This window comes from Schistocerca cancellata, chromosome 1 (genome assembly GCF_023864275.1).
Source record: "Schistocerca cancellata isolate TAMUIC-IGC-003103 chromosome 1, iqSchCanc2.1, whole genome shotgun sequence".
NCBI lineage: Eukaryota > Metazoa > Arthropoda > Insecta > Orthoptera > Acrididae > Schistocerca > Schistocerca cancellata.
The window spans coordinates 1,285,659,577-1,285,674,902 of record NC_064626.1 but is presented as its reverse complement, the minus strand read 5'-3'; the positions used below and the strand labels follow the sequence as shown (position 1 = coordinate 1,285,674,902).

Below are 15,326 nucleotides of genomic sequence, written 5' to 3'. Positions count from 1 at the left end.
GTCTGAAGAACAGAAATTTCTTATCGTCGAATGTACGAGTGGACTCAAGTGTCAGGAAATATTTTCTGAAGGTATTTGTCCGGAATCAGCCACGTATGGAAGCGAAACAAGGACGATAAACAGTTTAGACAATAAGAGAATAGAAGATTTTGAAAAGTGGTGCTACAGAATAATGCTGAAAATAGGATGGGTAGCTCACGTAATTAATGAGGAGGTGTTGTGTGATGTCCTTAGGTTAGTCAGGTTTAAGTAGTTCTAAGTTCTAGGGGACTGATGACCATAGATGTTAAGTCCCATAGTGCTCAGAGCCATTTGAACCATTTTTAACTAATGAGGAGATACAGAATAGAAGCGGGGATACATCTGTGGCACAATGGTACAATTTGACTTCAGCAAGGGACCAGCGACAGGATACATTCTGAGACATGAAGGAATCACCAATTTAGCACTAGAGGGTACTGTGTGTGTGTGAGGGGAGCGGGACGGGGGGGGGGGGGGGGGCACACTAGACTTCGGGCTGAAGTGAAAATCATGACAACAACGACACACACAGTTGTTATTTTAAAATTGACATGCCGACTTGTAGTATAGCTCACGATACCAACATGGACGTATGCTATATAGCACCACTTACTGTTCTGAAGGAGGACATTATGTAATGGTGTAAACATACATCCAACGATGGTAACAGAACATTTTAGCGATCTTGGCTGTTGAAAATTTATTCAGCGTTCACAGTACTAAAGGTCGTCCCCAAGCTGACGATTTTAGAAGTGACATCGTTAATTTTATTACTGGGGAAGTCTCTATAGTGAGCATCTGTTACAAAAAATGCAAAATTCTCCACTGTTCGGAAAATTTATCAGCGCCAAGTGTGCCCGTTTCTGTCCTAACTTAGCAACTGAAAAGTGGTCCGGTTTTGCACTGGCGTGCAACGTGTACGACCATTATATCCGATCCAGACAAAGCCTTGCGATTCCTTGAATCCATAGCCGACTGCTACAACTAGGCAAAGATTTAATTACCGTATTTACTGAAAGGAATTGTTTCCAAAATTTACCTAGTCCTCCGCTAGGTTCTACCGTAATTGCGCCAACCCAGAACAAACATCTACTGTCATCTAAACTAACTCACTTATATAAACCACTCGTCAAATACAGCTGTTCCGGTTAAGACATTATTTCAGAAATGATATTAATAGTCGATGGCGATTTCGACAGAAACTCCAAGAACCAACAACACTTATTACACTTAAGGTACGTATACAACAACTTCATTACACACAGCTATTTGACAAAGTAAGACTCGTATTTACAGCCAGTGCCTTTTTGACAGCGATGTGTACAGAGTTCACGTGACTCAAGACACGGTGTGATGATACTGTCGCCGCGCGGAGTGGCCGCCCGGTTTGAGGCGCCATGTCACGGATTGCGCGGCTCGAGTCCTCCCTCCTGCATGAATGTGTGTGTTGTTCTTTGCATATGTTGGTTTAAGTGGTGTGTAAGTGTAGGAACAGATGACCCAGGAGTTTGGTCCCTTAGGAATTCACACACATTTGAACATTTTTTGATGATACTGTCGTACTTAATCTGTACCTGTGGCACTCACAAAGGGAAATGCGTTACCTTCAGTGTACTATGAACTACGGTAACGAATTACTCATTCTTGCTTTAACTAAATGGATCGGTTTTAACAACCGGAGATTTTGCTGTGTAGCCGGCCGGAGTGGCCGAGCGGTTAAAGGCGCTACAGTCTGGAACCGCACGACCGCTACGGTCGCAGGTTCGAATCCTGCCACGGGCATGGATGTGTGTGATGTCCTTAGGTTAGTTAGGTATAAGTAGTTCTAAGTTCTAGGGGACTTATGACCACAGCAGTTGAGTCCCATAGTGCTCAGAGCCATTTGAACCATTTTGCTGTGTGGCGTTAATAGTTCATTGTTACCTAATTAAGTTATCAGAATACCATTTAGTGAGTAGGCAAACAACACCATTTAGTGAGTAGGCAACACTATTAGCACCGGACTTCAATTTTCATTCCCTATCCAAGTGAACGCGTGGTAATTTTCTCTTTGTTTAGCACCGTTTTTGTGCCGTTCATTTCATTCTCTTCTGTGAAGGGTAGAACAAACTCCTTTAGATCCGGCCCAGGCAAAAATATGAAAACCGCGAGCGCGCATGTGTGTGTGTGTGTGTATGTGTGTGTGTGTGTGTGTGTGTGTGTGTCGGTAATGTAAGTAAATTCCCTGTGTGTAAATAACTTCCCTGATATGTGTAGCCATGTACATCAAAGTTGCACTCTATCTAACGGAAACAAAAATTTTCTTTTATCATCATTATGTTATTATTATTGTCATCATCGTTATATTTAAGCCTGCAGTCCGAATTGTAATGTGGACAATTATTTATTTTTTAATTAATTAATTAATTTTTCCCAGCCAGAAACCAACGAGCTAGGAGCGGGTCAGATCACAAAGCAGTTACGAACTGTACCGTTTGGAAGACGCTTACGAGTTCTGTCAGCCGTCTCCCTATCGAAGAAAACGTTCCGAAAACTTAATCGGAAACACAGGATCGAGCTGTTTTGAAGCTATTCCTGGTGCAGAAGGCTCCTGAAAAGAGTGATGACATAAAGAGAGAGAGAGAGAGATGATACAAGTTGGAGCGTGTAGGACACTGAAGCGGAGCCACGGAGAAGCCGATGACGACTTCGTTGCTTTCTTGCGATTTATCAGTCGAAGCAAGGATAGGTGCTTGCATGCAGTGTTACGGAAATTGGAAATTTGTGTCAAGTTCCTACAGTACCAAACTGCTGAGGTCATCGGTCCCTAGGCTTAGACACTACTTAATCTAACTGAAACGAACTTGCGGTAAGGACAACACACACAACCATGCCCGAGGGAGGACTCGAAACTCCGACGGGGATAGCCGCGCGAACCGTGGCTAGGCGCCCTAACCAAGCGGCTACCCCGAGTGGCGTTGTGTCACGTCTTGACTGTCAGAACGCACGTAATACGTAACAACACAACTGCCAAACTGTTTTTAGCTCAACCTTCCCACAAATCTTTGAGTTAGCGCATATGATACGGCTCTTTTCTAAGTTCCATTCTTCTCCTTAACGCGGTTTGTTCCCTCTGTGTTTGTTTGCATGACGTGGTCGTCATGTAAAACTCTGGTCGATGTGCAGTTTTGATCTTAGATGGTACTACTTCGCCGAACAACAATATGACGCAGCGTGGTATTGCCAGTTCGAATACTAAAACGTAAATTTAATATTTTTCCTGGATATCCCGGCGCATCAGAGAAGCTAAAAATATTTGTTGTGAAATATCTAGGCAAACTGTCCATGCAGTAGTTATGGAATCGGATGAGGTCTGTACAAAATGAGCAACCCTCGTCACAGCTGGTATTCGACATATGCACATACTGCAGTTTCGATTAAGTAGCGCTACGGAGTAGTTAGATCGAAAATCCATTACAAAAGAGTTTGCCCATAGATTTTCCTCGGAGCGATAGAAATTTTCCTCGTTGGAGCCACACAGCCTCAAATGGTTCAAATGGCTCTGAACGCTATGGGACTTAAATGATGACTAACTGACAACCTCAGCTGACGACAGGTGTTGTTGATATACCTCGGTGTGGACTGCTGAAAATGTGTGCCCCGACCGGGTCTCGAACCCGGGATCTCCTGCTTACATAGCAGACGCTCTATCCATCTGAGCCACCGAGGACACAGATGAATAACGCGACTGCATGGACTTATCCCTTGCACGCTTCCCGTGAGACTCACATTCCCAACTGTCCACAATTCTACATATATATTGTACCTTACAGACATTTGCCCACCCACTCATTACTCGCGCACGCTTTGGCGATTCCCGTAAGAGCTTGGGCAACCTGTGCGCATTCGCACAGACAATGGTCAATGGCTGGGTAGCCTTTAACTATATATACGAAGACAGTAACTTGTTCTTGAAAGGACAGTTACTGTTGAAACAATATATATGTAGAATTGTGGACAGTTGGGAATGTGAGTCTCACGGGAAGCGTGCAAGGGATAAGTCCCTGCAGTCGCGCTATTCATCTGTGTCCTCGGTGGCTCAGATGGATAGAGCGTCTGCCATGTAAGCAGGAGATCCCGGGTTCGACACCCGGTCGGGGCACACATTTTCAGCTGTCCACAGCGAGGTATATCAACAACAGCTGTCGGCAGCTGAGGTTGTCAGTTACTCATCATTTATTCCAGGGAAAAGCTGCAGTAACTGTTCTTTCAAGAACAAGTTACTGTCTTCGTAATTTATGGGACTTAACAACTGAGGTCATCAGTCCCCTAGAACTTAGAACTACTTAAACCTGACTAAACTAAGGACAGCACACACACATCTATGCCTGAGGCAGGATTCGAACCTGCGACCGTAGCAGTCGCGAGGTTCCGGACTGAAGCGCCTAGAACCTCTCGGGCACCGCGGCCAGCCCACACAGCGTCCAAAATACGTAGTTCCTCCGTGGGAAACAACCAGTGTGCCGTCGCGCACAGCGTGGCGTTGCCGGTGTTTGCACAGCCTGTGGAGAAGCGTGCCTGCCGTGGGCAGCCATGCTGTTGCCATGGCGACCGCAGCCCGGGGATTACGTTTTACGTCGGGCTACATGCGGGCCGCTTTGAAGTGTCGCGCCGCCCTTTGTCGGCCGCTAATCTCCCGCACTCCCCCTGCTGCTGCCACGTGCCGTCTCTGTTAGGGACAGGACACCCGCAAAATGCTTACCCGTCTGTGTACGACATCTTTTCAATACGCTCCGTACCATAAACCTGGGCCGCTCCCCTTACTGGTCCTCCAATCAATTAGTAACCGAGGGGGTCACCGCGCCCCTAGGTAGCTTCTTACTTCACTGCGAAAATATAGTTCACTTCAGACGTAAGAGGCTTGTTACATGTTGGGCTACAACAGCTTGGAGTAGGTCCGGCAAGGATATATACCTTACTAGTGAATCGGAGGGCGTTATTATTACACAGTGTATATTGGTTTTTTTCGCCTGGCCGGTGCGCACAGTGGTCAGAGACTGCAGCGCGGAGAGAGTTTGTCGTTTACCTGTGTAGTGTGAGCTGCCCGAGGGCGTGCCGTGGAAGTGCGCTCCGCTGGTCTCGGGACACGCTTCCTGCCCAGCCTGGTCCGCCGTGGAGCCCGACCGCTCCGTCGCCGCGGATCGAACTGCTGTGCGCGAAGTCGTGCAGGGTGACAGCTATTGAACTACATAGAAAGACGTAAATTACAAACTACGGCGTGCACACACTTTACTCAACATGTAAACGCCACTGCACATATTCGGACTGAGGTTATGACATGTGCTATATTGTAACAATACGAGTGAAGATAGATGTATTTGCCTCTATTGGTTACGGTACAGAGATCGATCCTTCGGTCCTGTGTGTATATTTATATATGATATTGCACGAATAAAGGCTGGGCGAGTGTAAAGCTATCGTTAAAAAGGCACGCCGCGCGATTTGTTACGATTTGGTTGGTCTTAATAATAACATGCCTTTGAATATAATTAAATATATAGCGGCAATACCTGTTTAGTGTTATTGCAAATAATATGTAGTAAATTAATGAGTAAGGTAGCCGATCCTATAAGAAGAGGTAAAATTGGGCATATTGAGGTGTTTTGCTTTATATCGACGAAGCCGATGATACGGCGTCATTTTTTGGTTTACTCTTAGAAATAAACAAGTAACGAAGTGCTAATTGTGCGTTGTGAAAAAATATAGGGGCGAGTTTTAAATAACTACGGATACGATCACAGTAACAAAAGGACAATTAGTTACACGAAATCGCGGATAGCGACGTGTGGTCATTAAATTGAGTACACCTACAGGGCGGTCAATTCCGGGATAAATCCATACGCATCTCACGAGGGACGCGGTATTGAGACCGGTTTTTTTTAGTTATATCGCGGAGAGGGGGCTCCAATTTATGAAAATGAGAAAAATGTTAACTTTTACGCGAACTCTTAATAATAGCGGATCGGAGAGAAAAGTGTGTAATTGTCTTATGCCTAACAAACATTCGTGGAGGGCGGTGGGTAAACTAGAAGAGCCAATAACAAAATACTGTATCATTATCATTGACTGTTGGTGTCGAGCAACCAAAAGTGTGGAACTTGGAAGTTAGGGTTCAGGCACTCGCATGTACTCCACATCAGGGTGTGAATGAGTGGTGAATGCGAAATAAAACTGTGAACAAAGTTACTTTAAATAAAACAGAAGAAACAAGACAGTTTGGTCGTATCTGTTATTATTCCATAAACTGTAACATTTCTTATGGTTGTACGAAGCCTTTATAGATGATCTTTACGACAATTTGCTTCCAACGGATCTCGTTACTAGTTAAGTTTTGGGGACCTGTTCAAGAGGGGGTAGTTCGTTGATCCTAACTACTGCATCTATTCTGGAATCAGGTGCTACCGTGGCCGTTGTGTGTTGTCAGTGGCTTAAGGCTACCATACCTCATGCTCTTAAGATCGACGCGCGTTTCCACTCGGTATAACGGTGCCTCACGGCAACAACGACAACGCCGACGACGAAGTAAGATACGGTAGAATATGCCTGCCATCATCGGCGATGATGTGGCGCAGACGAATAGTGAAATTCTTCATGACCCGCTGAAGTGTCGGAACATCGGTGCTGCCGGTGACCTCCTGAATGGCTGTTTTCAGTTCGGCAGTGGTTTTGCCGTTATTGCTGTACACATTGTCTTCAATATAGCCCGACAAAAAGGAGTCGCGTGTGTTCAGATTCAGAGACTGTGACGGCCAATCAGGTGGGAATCAACCGGGAGACACTGCGACAAATTGTTATTGAAGACCTGCATCTCTTCCCATACAAAATTCAAACTCATCAGCCATTAAGCCCCACGGCCACGGAACAAGAGCTGTGTTTCGCCAAAACTATTGTCCACAGAATTGACGAACAGGATTTTGATGTGAATACAGTTTGGTTTACCGACGAAGGCCACTTTCATTTGGGTGGGTTCGTCAGTAAGCAAAATCATCGCGTTTGGGGGACTGAGATTCCGCATTTCGCGATCAAGAAGTCTCTTCATCCTCAACGGGTGACTGTGTGGTGTGCAGTGTCCAGTCGCGGAATACTCGGAGCGATATTGCACGTCGGCTACCGAACTGTACGTGAAAGTTTTGCAACGTGATTTCATCCCCATTATCCAAAGCGAGCCTGATTTTCGACGAGATGAGGTTTAAGCAAGACGGAGTTGAACCCCATCGAAGCAGGAGAGTGTTTGATGTCCTGGAGGAGCACTCTGGGGACCGCATTCTGGCTCTGGCGTCCCTCACACCATTGTGAGCTGCAAGAGGGCGTTCGATGGCTGTCCATCCTCGTCGTAGCTGTTACAGGTTTTTCCAACTGCAAAAAAAGGAGTTGTTTGTGATGACTAACCATCACTGGAACTCTGTCATCTTATGGATAATTTTTTGTAAAACAGGCTATGACACATCTTTAACATTCAGATAATATGTGACAGTGATTACTGTTTTAGAAGTGAAATTTTTAGTTGTTATGGTGAAAGTTAACGTTTCTGTTTATGAGAAATCGGTGGACAGAATTTGCATCGTGAGCAAGGACTTTCTGCTGGCGAACACACATTATTACGAACTGGCACCAGCGCAAAGTTTACCGGTATGAAGAGCGTATACCGCTCTGGCAGTAAGGAGCATCGCTTAAACGATCGTCCGATCGCGAACCGGAGGGGTGAAACTGCGGCAGTGAAAGTGCTGGGAACTAGCTGTGACTCTACCGTCCCCTGATCACTTTAAATTTTACTACAGCAAGAGAATAATTTTAGCTGCGGTAAAATATCGTAAGCAATACAACCGCAGGGTTCGCAAAGTCTTCTGATTCGTTGCTCTTATTTCGTGTGCTCGGCTGGGCAACGGCGCGTTCTGTTGTTGACGTCTCGTCCTTGTGTCCGCTTTTCTTGTAGAGATCAGGCCGTAATTCCGGGAACATACTAGATTATGTCTGCTGGACACACACACACACACACACACACACACACACACACACACACACAGTGAGCACGTGAGCGCATTCCAGGAATCTTCCGACGCTCCGAATGTCTGTTTCTTTGTACGTCTGCAGCTTTTTGTTCCTGATGAGTGTTTTTGGACCCCCGACTGCCAACAAAAACTGCTCTTTCCACACCAGATTACTGCTATAAGTGTGACTAATAGCGAGCACACAGACTCCTCTCCGCAGCTCATAAAAAAACTGTTTCGTCCTCGATGTGGCTGTTGGCGCGTTATCGCTTTCGTAGAATTCCGCGGAAAAGTAAAAGAAGCTGCTTTAGCGGAGTAATTAGACGGCTGAGATTGTGGAAGCAACTCTCGCCCCCATATTAGCTGGTTTTTCACAAAAAAAAATCATTCCAGACGAGGTAGTTGTTGGAAACCATTTGTCGGTTCTACGTGAAACAAACGAAAGTCGGCCGACAAGCGCCTCTGAGTACTTGATCAAAGGAAATTCGTTTCTGGGCATTCGGTAGTAAAGTATTGTCCGTTGGGAGGACACAAAAGAGTAGGTTCACAAGAATACGTGCAAGAAAAGTTTTTTTCTTTTTTTTCTCAAATCGGCATTTTTCCACGCGTGTTAAGTGGAACAGTTTATTGTGCTTGAGTACCGTGTTACTTATGACGCTTTATCACACATGACTACCGTAATTATAAGTCTGTCGGCTGCAGGGTTTATTGTTACTGACGATGAGAGAGGAGACGGTGAAACCCAGTGCCAACATGTAGCCTCGGAAACCGCCGAAGGGACATCCGAGCTTAACGATTCCCGAAGGTTTTCTCCGTGGTTAACATTTGTCTACGATTTTGTTATTATTAAGAGTCGTCATGTGTTTGTACACGGCGTAAATCTCGTTTTACACGACCAATTTTCTGCTCAAAATCGACTACGCCTTTCGTACACGCGTGTAAACCAGCAACAAACCACGACGCGAGTGTGTCTGTGACGTCAGTGATCCATAGATTGTGCCAACTGTGTTGTAAATCTCCGAATACGTTGCTCACTATGCCTGCGCAGAAATAAGGCGCGTCGCCTGCTAACACTGGAAGTCAGCCTGTTGTGGTCGGGCTCCTTTTATAAAAATGGATTCTATTTTTTCGTGTCTTCTTAATCTTTACTGCGGTGTACTGTTGCACAGTGAAAAGCTACTCAAGGTCCTGGTACTTTTTTTCCTACTAGTGTTCTCCTACAAGAGATATGACATATGTGAAACCAGAAAAGTTAGTTGCTTTTTGCAGAGAAAAGGCCTATACCATGCATAAATAAGAACGTAAATAGATAAACCTGTTTTAATGAAAATTATTTCAACAGTGAAAAGGTCAGAATTATTTATCTAGAAAAATAATTTTCGATGTTGATTGACACTTAGGAAGAAAACAAAATATAAAGCATAAAGCAAAAAGGCGCTCTTTGCTGCATTCTAGGTATTGTTTGATATGTTCGGAAGTATATATTTTCTCGAGCAAATAAATGTTTGTCGTTCTCAGATGTGTGAATGACATTGCTATTCTTTCAGTTCTGAGGAATGAAAAGAATTTACCACACGACCTTTGATAAGAACTTCCACCAGGAAATCTACTTTGGTCATTAATAAACTCTATTATCATCGCTTGTTCGTACATTTTAATGCTATGTTTCTATTTCTCCGTAAAAAGGGTAGCTCCTCATAATCTCTCTTACTTTCACCGTTCGGATGCCAAACGGCGTAGCAAACGGTTTTCACAGCATACATAATTTTGGCGCTGACGTGCAAAGGAATACGACCGCTAGAAGCATACAAGACCCAGTACAGGAATGAAATCCCAGGGGCGCTGTAACAGTCTCACATGTCTTGAATAGTTAACTGAGACAAAAAATTCAGTCGTGTAAAAGGGGCTTAACGCGCAGGTTGCGAGACAGGGAGGTGGGATGGACCCGGATGGAATCCGCTTGGCGGCTGGTAAGCGAACCAGTCGGAGTGTAGTTTTCAGGCGGTTTCCCACGCTCGTTTAGACAAATGTTGGGCTGGTCCCCAACATCCATCTCAACACAAACATTTAAGAATACGATAACACGCAGAACAAAGTTTACGCGATTCACATACGGAGGGCGCACACGACTTCCCTTCCTTAGGATGGTTTCACGACGGTCAGGAAAGACATCCGGCCACGAAGTTAAATAATAAATTAGTTTTGAACAATTGAGAAAGCGGACCCCTTACCAGCCGAATGAATGCTAGGAAAAAAGAAAGAAGGAATCATCGTGTGGGGTTGTCTCAATGATATTTTCGCAGTTTAACTCTTATTTTACTCCTTCGGGAAACTATGTCGCAATTTCAGAATTGTACCCGTTTTCTAGCGATCCTGCAGTAAAGACGCATATTTCAGCATTAGTACATTATTACAACGTTACTGTTTACACCATAAGAAGTTGTACCGCATATACTGTCAATAAACAACATACCGTTATTGTGAAATTAACTACTCTTGATATAGTAATTCTTGCTGAGAAGTCGATATTCATTATTTGACCATACGGGGACGTCATTTTAATATCACTTACTTTCTATGATGTGCCACACTACGAAGTAAAAGTAAGACCTAAATGTCAAAAATGTTCATTACGTACGATGTAATTGTAGAATAGTTCTTATTCCCAGAGTAAACTTATTGACAAATGACATGATACTTTGGCCCTGGTTCGTACCGTCACACACCATATACAATGGATAACCTTAACATAGCGTACTAAGGCCGTAAGCTGGTGACAACAGTGTGGTAGGTGCCTTAAGTGGCACGGGTTGCAGCACGTTGTAAGGCATCCCAGATGTGCTCAATAATGTTCGTGTCTGGGGAGTCTCGTGGCCAGCGGAAGTGTTTAAGCTCAGAAGAGTGTTCCTGGAGTCACTCTGATGTAATTCTGGACATGTGGGGTGTCGCATTGTCGTGCTGGAATTGCCCAAGACCGTCGGAATGCGCAATGGATATAAACGGACGCAGGTGATCAGACAGTACGTGCCACCTGTCAGAGTCATATCCAGGCGTATCAGCGGTCCCACATCACTCCAACTGCACACACCCCTGCCCCACACCATTACACAGCCTCCACCAGCTTGAACAGTCCCCTGTTGACATGCAGGGTGCATTTATTCATGAGGTTGTCTCGATACCGTACATGTCCATCCGCCCGATACAATTTGAAACGAGACTCGTCCGACCAGGCAACATGATTCTGGTCATCAAAAAAATGGTTCAAATGGCTCTGAGCACTATGGGACTTAACTTCTGAGGTCATCAGTCCCCTAGAACTTAGAACTATCTAAAACTAACTAACCTAAGGACATCACACATATTCATGCCCGAGGCAGGATTCGAACCTGCGACCGTAGCAGTCGCGCGGCTCCAGACTGTAGCGCCTAGAAACGCTCGTCCACTCCGGCCGGCTTCTGCTCATCAACAGCCCGATGTCGATGTTGACGGGTCCAGGCGCGGTGTGAAACTTCGCTTCGTGGATTTGTCAAGGGCATACGAGTGGGCCTCCGGCTCCGAAAGCCCATGTCGATGATGTTTCGTCGAATGGTCCGCACACTGACACTTGTTGATGGCCGTAACACCACCTTCGAACTCGTTTATATTTTGATAATCTACCATTGTAGCAGCCGTGGCCGATCTAACAACTGCGCCAGACACTCGGTGTCTTACATAGGAGTTGGCGACCGCAGCGCCGTATTCTGCCTCTTTACATATCTCTGTACTTGTAAACGCATACCTGTACCAGTTTCTTTGGCGCTTCGGTGTAGACGTTCTGAGGCTACTGTGGTGATGTGCTGTTGGACCAAACATTTTTCTTCTCGACACCTTCCAACAACCCTACCACAACAAAGGTCCAAATTTAATGATTGTGGTGTTGCTCACGCTGCTAAATACTGCATTTTCGGGCAACAACAAAGTTATTATGTGGCAGATGTCATTAGAGCACAGTTAATAAAGTCATTTCATGTAATAATGAATAAACTAGGCACTCATCTTTTCGTGTTTCCCACGCTGGTCTCGTCGTAAAATCATGGCTCAATCGTCGATAATCTAGGTGGTGATGATTCCAAGCTCGGATGCAAAGAGGCCTAGGTTTTATTCTGCTATATTCAAAAGTTTTGTAGATGCGCTTCACAAACCATTCTTGAAGATTACACCTTTCAAAGTTAGCACAATAGTGATGTAAAGAAAAGTAATCAGCACTCCGCATTCAAGTTACACTTCTTTTTTATTGCTTTTGTTGCAATGGCACGTAACACACGAAACATCACTTCAGAATACAAAACATACTTGAAAACATCTTCCTCACTGTTAAAGTTCACATTTTATAAGCTGACTACAATATGCGTCTTTCCAACATGACGTCCAAGACTTGACCTTCTCAAGGTCCGACTCTCTAACAACTAACTAATAATCGCTTGCGAGCCCAAAAATCCAAGTTACAAGTACGTCAAAGATCATAGTGACAAAAGAAAGAATACACACAAAAATAATATCATTGCAACATAAACATATCGATGTATCACAAATGAAATCAAATCTGAATGTTGTCTCAGAAATATGTTAACTACTTTACAGAAACACAGTAGAATATTGCTGGTGTCGAGAGGTTGAGTTGAGGTGCCGTAATTCGAGTACCACTACAACCTGCACACCACCCAGTCGCCCAGACCCGACTAGCCCGCTACGACGCCCCGCTGGCTGGAGCAGAGCGCGTCCTCAGACGGAGTGGCCCCGGACAGAGGGCGCGCTGCCCGCGGCCCACTCGCCTCGCCGCTGCGTTATGTGGGTCGGCTGCCCACAGCTCAGCTGCTGCGGTCGCGCTCTGCGGTTCCTCCGCAGTTTCCGGATGGACTCCACCGCTTCTGCCTCTTCACTGCATGTCGTTCCCACCCACAACCTCGCGCAGGCTGCAGTCAGTAGACGGACGTGTCCAGATGCATAAATAGCAATTAACCGGTGAAAGTATGCAATATTAAGAGGAGAAAACGGTCCAGTAAACAGGGCTTCACGAACAAGCAGTATGCGAGTTTTGCAGAGTTGATGAAGATGCAGATTAAGGTTCACGTCACTAAAAGCGATGAGAAAAAGACATTTCATTACGAAAGTTTCTCACGTGTAGACCGTATTTTCCGTTAATCTAAGAGCTTCCTAAGTAAAAGTAAAGTAGCGGTGGAGTTCCGTTACACATTCAATTTACGTTCAGGAGATGCAGGAATAAAATCCCAGAAAGCTATTCAGTGTCTTCTTTCTCCAGGCGAATGCCGCCTTGCTTCCTCAATATGAGCTGCTGGACCGACACTAATAATATGCATCCCGACGGGACCCATAGAAAGGCAACATACGCCTCCAGTCTTGCTATTCCCGGCTCTGTCTTACAGTTACGTGTGTGTGTGTGAGCGCGCGCGCGCGTTTGTGAGCGGGGGGGGGTAAGTCTGCCGCCACGTGCACAACAGCTGCGTGTTTTGTTTCGCGACTCGTCTGACGTCACGCTGTTCCCATTCAGCTTCAGCTGTGTCGTAGTGGACGCGTTCATTATCCGAATGAGTCAGCATGTTCTGCACTGGTCACCAGTGGGAGAGAATGTCGACACGTGTCCAATCCACCGTAGGGCTCGCTTCTACATGTGTGTGCTACCGCGCATCGAACTATATTCCCTTCTCGTTCTTTCCACGTTGTCAGCGTACTTCCTTCCTCAGTCACCTACAAATTTTCTGTAACTAACGTGCAGCAGTATTTCTAACACCACAGGAAGCAACTTCCTTACGTTTTACATCGTCGCCGTCTAATCGCTACTCCATTTACGTATTGGCACCCAAAGTTGCAGGTCTTAGTCTTACATGAACTCTGTAGTCCGCAAACGGTATGGGCGAAGAGATTTTAGGGCACTAGTATCATTTCTACCCTTGGCCTGTTCCAGTCACTTTTTGTCCAGAAGTACAGCCGTCGCCAAGACTGGCTGTGACCTGGAATTTTTGCGATTCGGTACTGGTAATTTCACAGGTTGGATATCGAACTTTCTCTCTCCAGATTTTAACATAAAACCACTGTGTAGTGTCCAAGCTTGTAGAGTCTGCCACGGCAGTCCCGTAAGCAAACACTTGACGCTTTTCTTTATGTATCCTTTATTAATCGTGCCTGTTAAGGCTCCCAGATAAGCATTGCTCAAGTATCAGCGGGAAGAACTTTCTCTCCAATAACAGATATGTTGTATAAATTATTCTATTGACATGTGTATTCGTTTATATTGTCCTTATTATGTCATTGTTAGCTACCAGTTGATTGATGTCATTGCTTAATCTTATTCCTCACACGTCGGCTTTCTCCTTCAACTTGTAGCTTTGTATCTTCTTCTTGGTGTACAAAAGTGGTTAAGTTCAACCGTATCTATATCAATGTAGTGTTTCTGTACTGTCTATACTTTGTACATATATTACGTACACTCTGAAAGTTTCTAAACTTATTAAATGCTCTACGAACATCATTATACACCAGCGTGACCTGGTATTGATCATGCACACCTAACTTATCTCAACTTTATCTTTAAGGAATATTTTTATTATTACCAACTTGATACATGAACATCTGTTATTCGATATAGTATGATGTTCACAAAATATAAATTTCTTTTGTAATACCATAATATTATACGTATATCATAATTGCCATGCGGTAAATGCCATCTGACGGTCTTTGCTCTCGTCAGTACATTCTAATCAGTTTACACTTATATCTCACGAATTTAGGACTAACGAGAAACTGTGTATCTAATACATGGGACAGATTCATTTTGCTCTTTTTTGGTCCATAAGATATTGTGTCTCATATAATTGGAAACTGTTAAATTTCGTTCACTTATCACGGTGTATTTACTATAATACCCGATTTATTGCAGATCCGTTGAAAATGGCGTAACGCCGAAACGTGTAGAGTGTAACAAAATCAGTAAAAACTGTGCTGAAGACAAAAGCTATTATAGTTTCCATTATGATTTTTACGTTTATTCGGCTCAATAAGGCAGTTGGCTATTGAGCCGCTTATGTTGCTGATCAAAAATACGTCGAGAAACAATTATTTTATTATTTTTTAAATGTATCTCATTTGGTATGTTTTAAATCAAAATCACAAACCAATAGTTGATGTAATTTATACAAAATAAGATGCACAAATGCCACTTTGAGAATAATTTTAAAGTCGCAGGGGAATAAATTTCATAGGAATAACAATAGTCACCAA

At 44.4% G+C, this 15,326-nt stretch overlaps 1 protein-coding gene and 1 non-coding gene across 2 annotated transcripts in view; one reads left to right on the top strand and one right to left on the bottom strand.

Annotated features, from left to right (window-relative positions):
- The window catches only part of LOC126147901 (uncharacterized), a 777,970-nt gene that overhangs the window by 351,845 nt on the left and 410,799 nt on the right, over window positions 1–15,326 (top strand). The gene's annotated exons all lie outside the window — the stretch shown is intronic.
- Trnat-ugu (transfer RNA threonine (anticodon UGU)) lies at window positions 3,657–3,730 on the bottom strand. The gene has a single exon. It is a non-coding gene; the product is annotated as a tRNA-Thr (tRNA).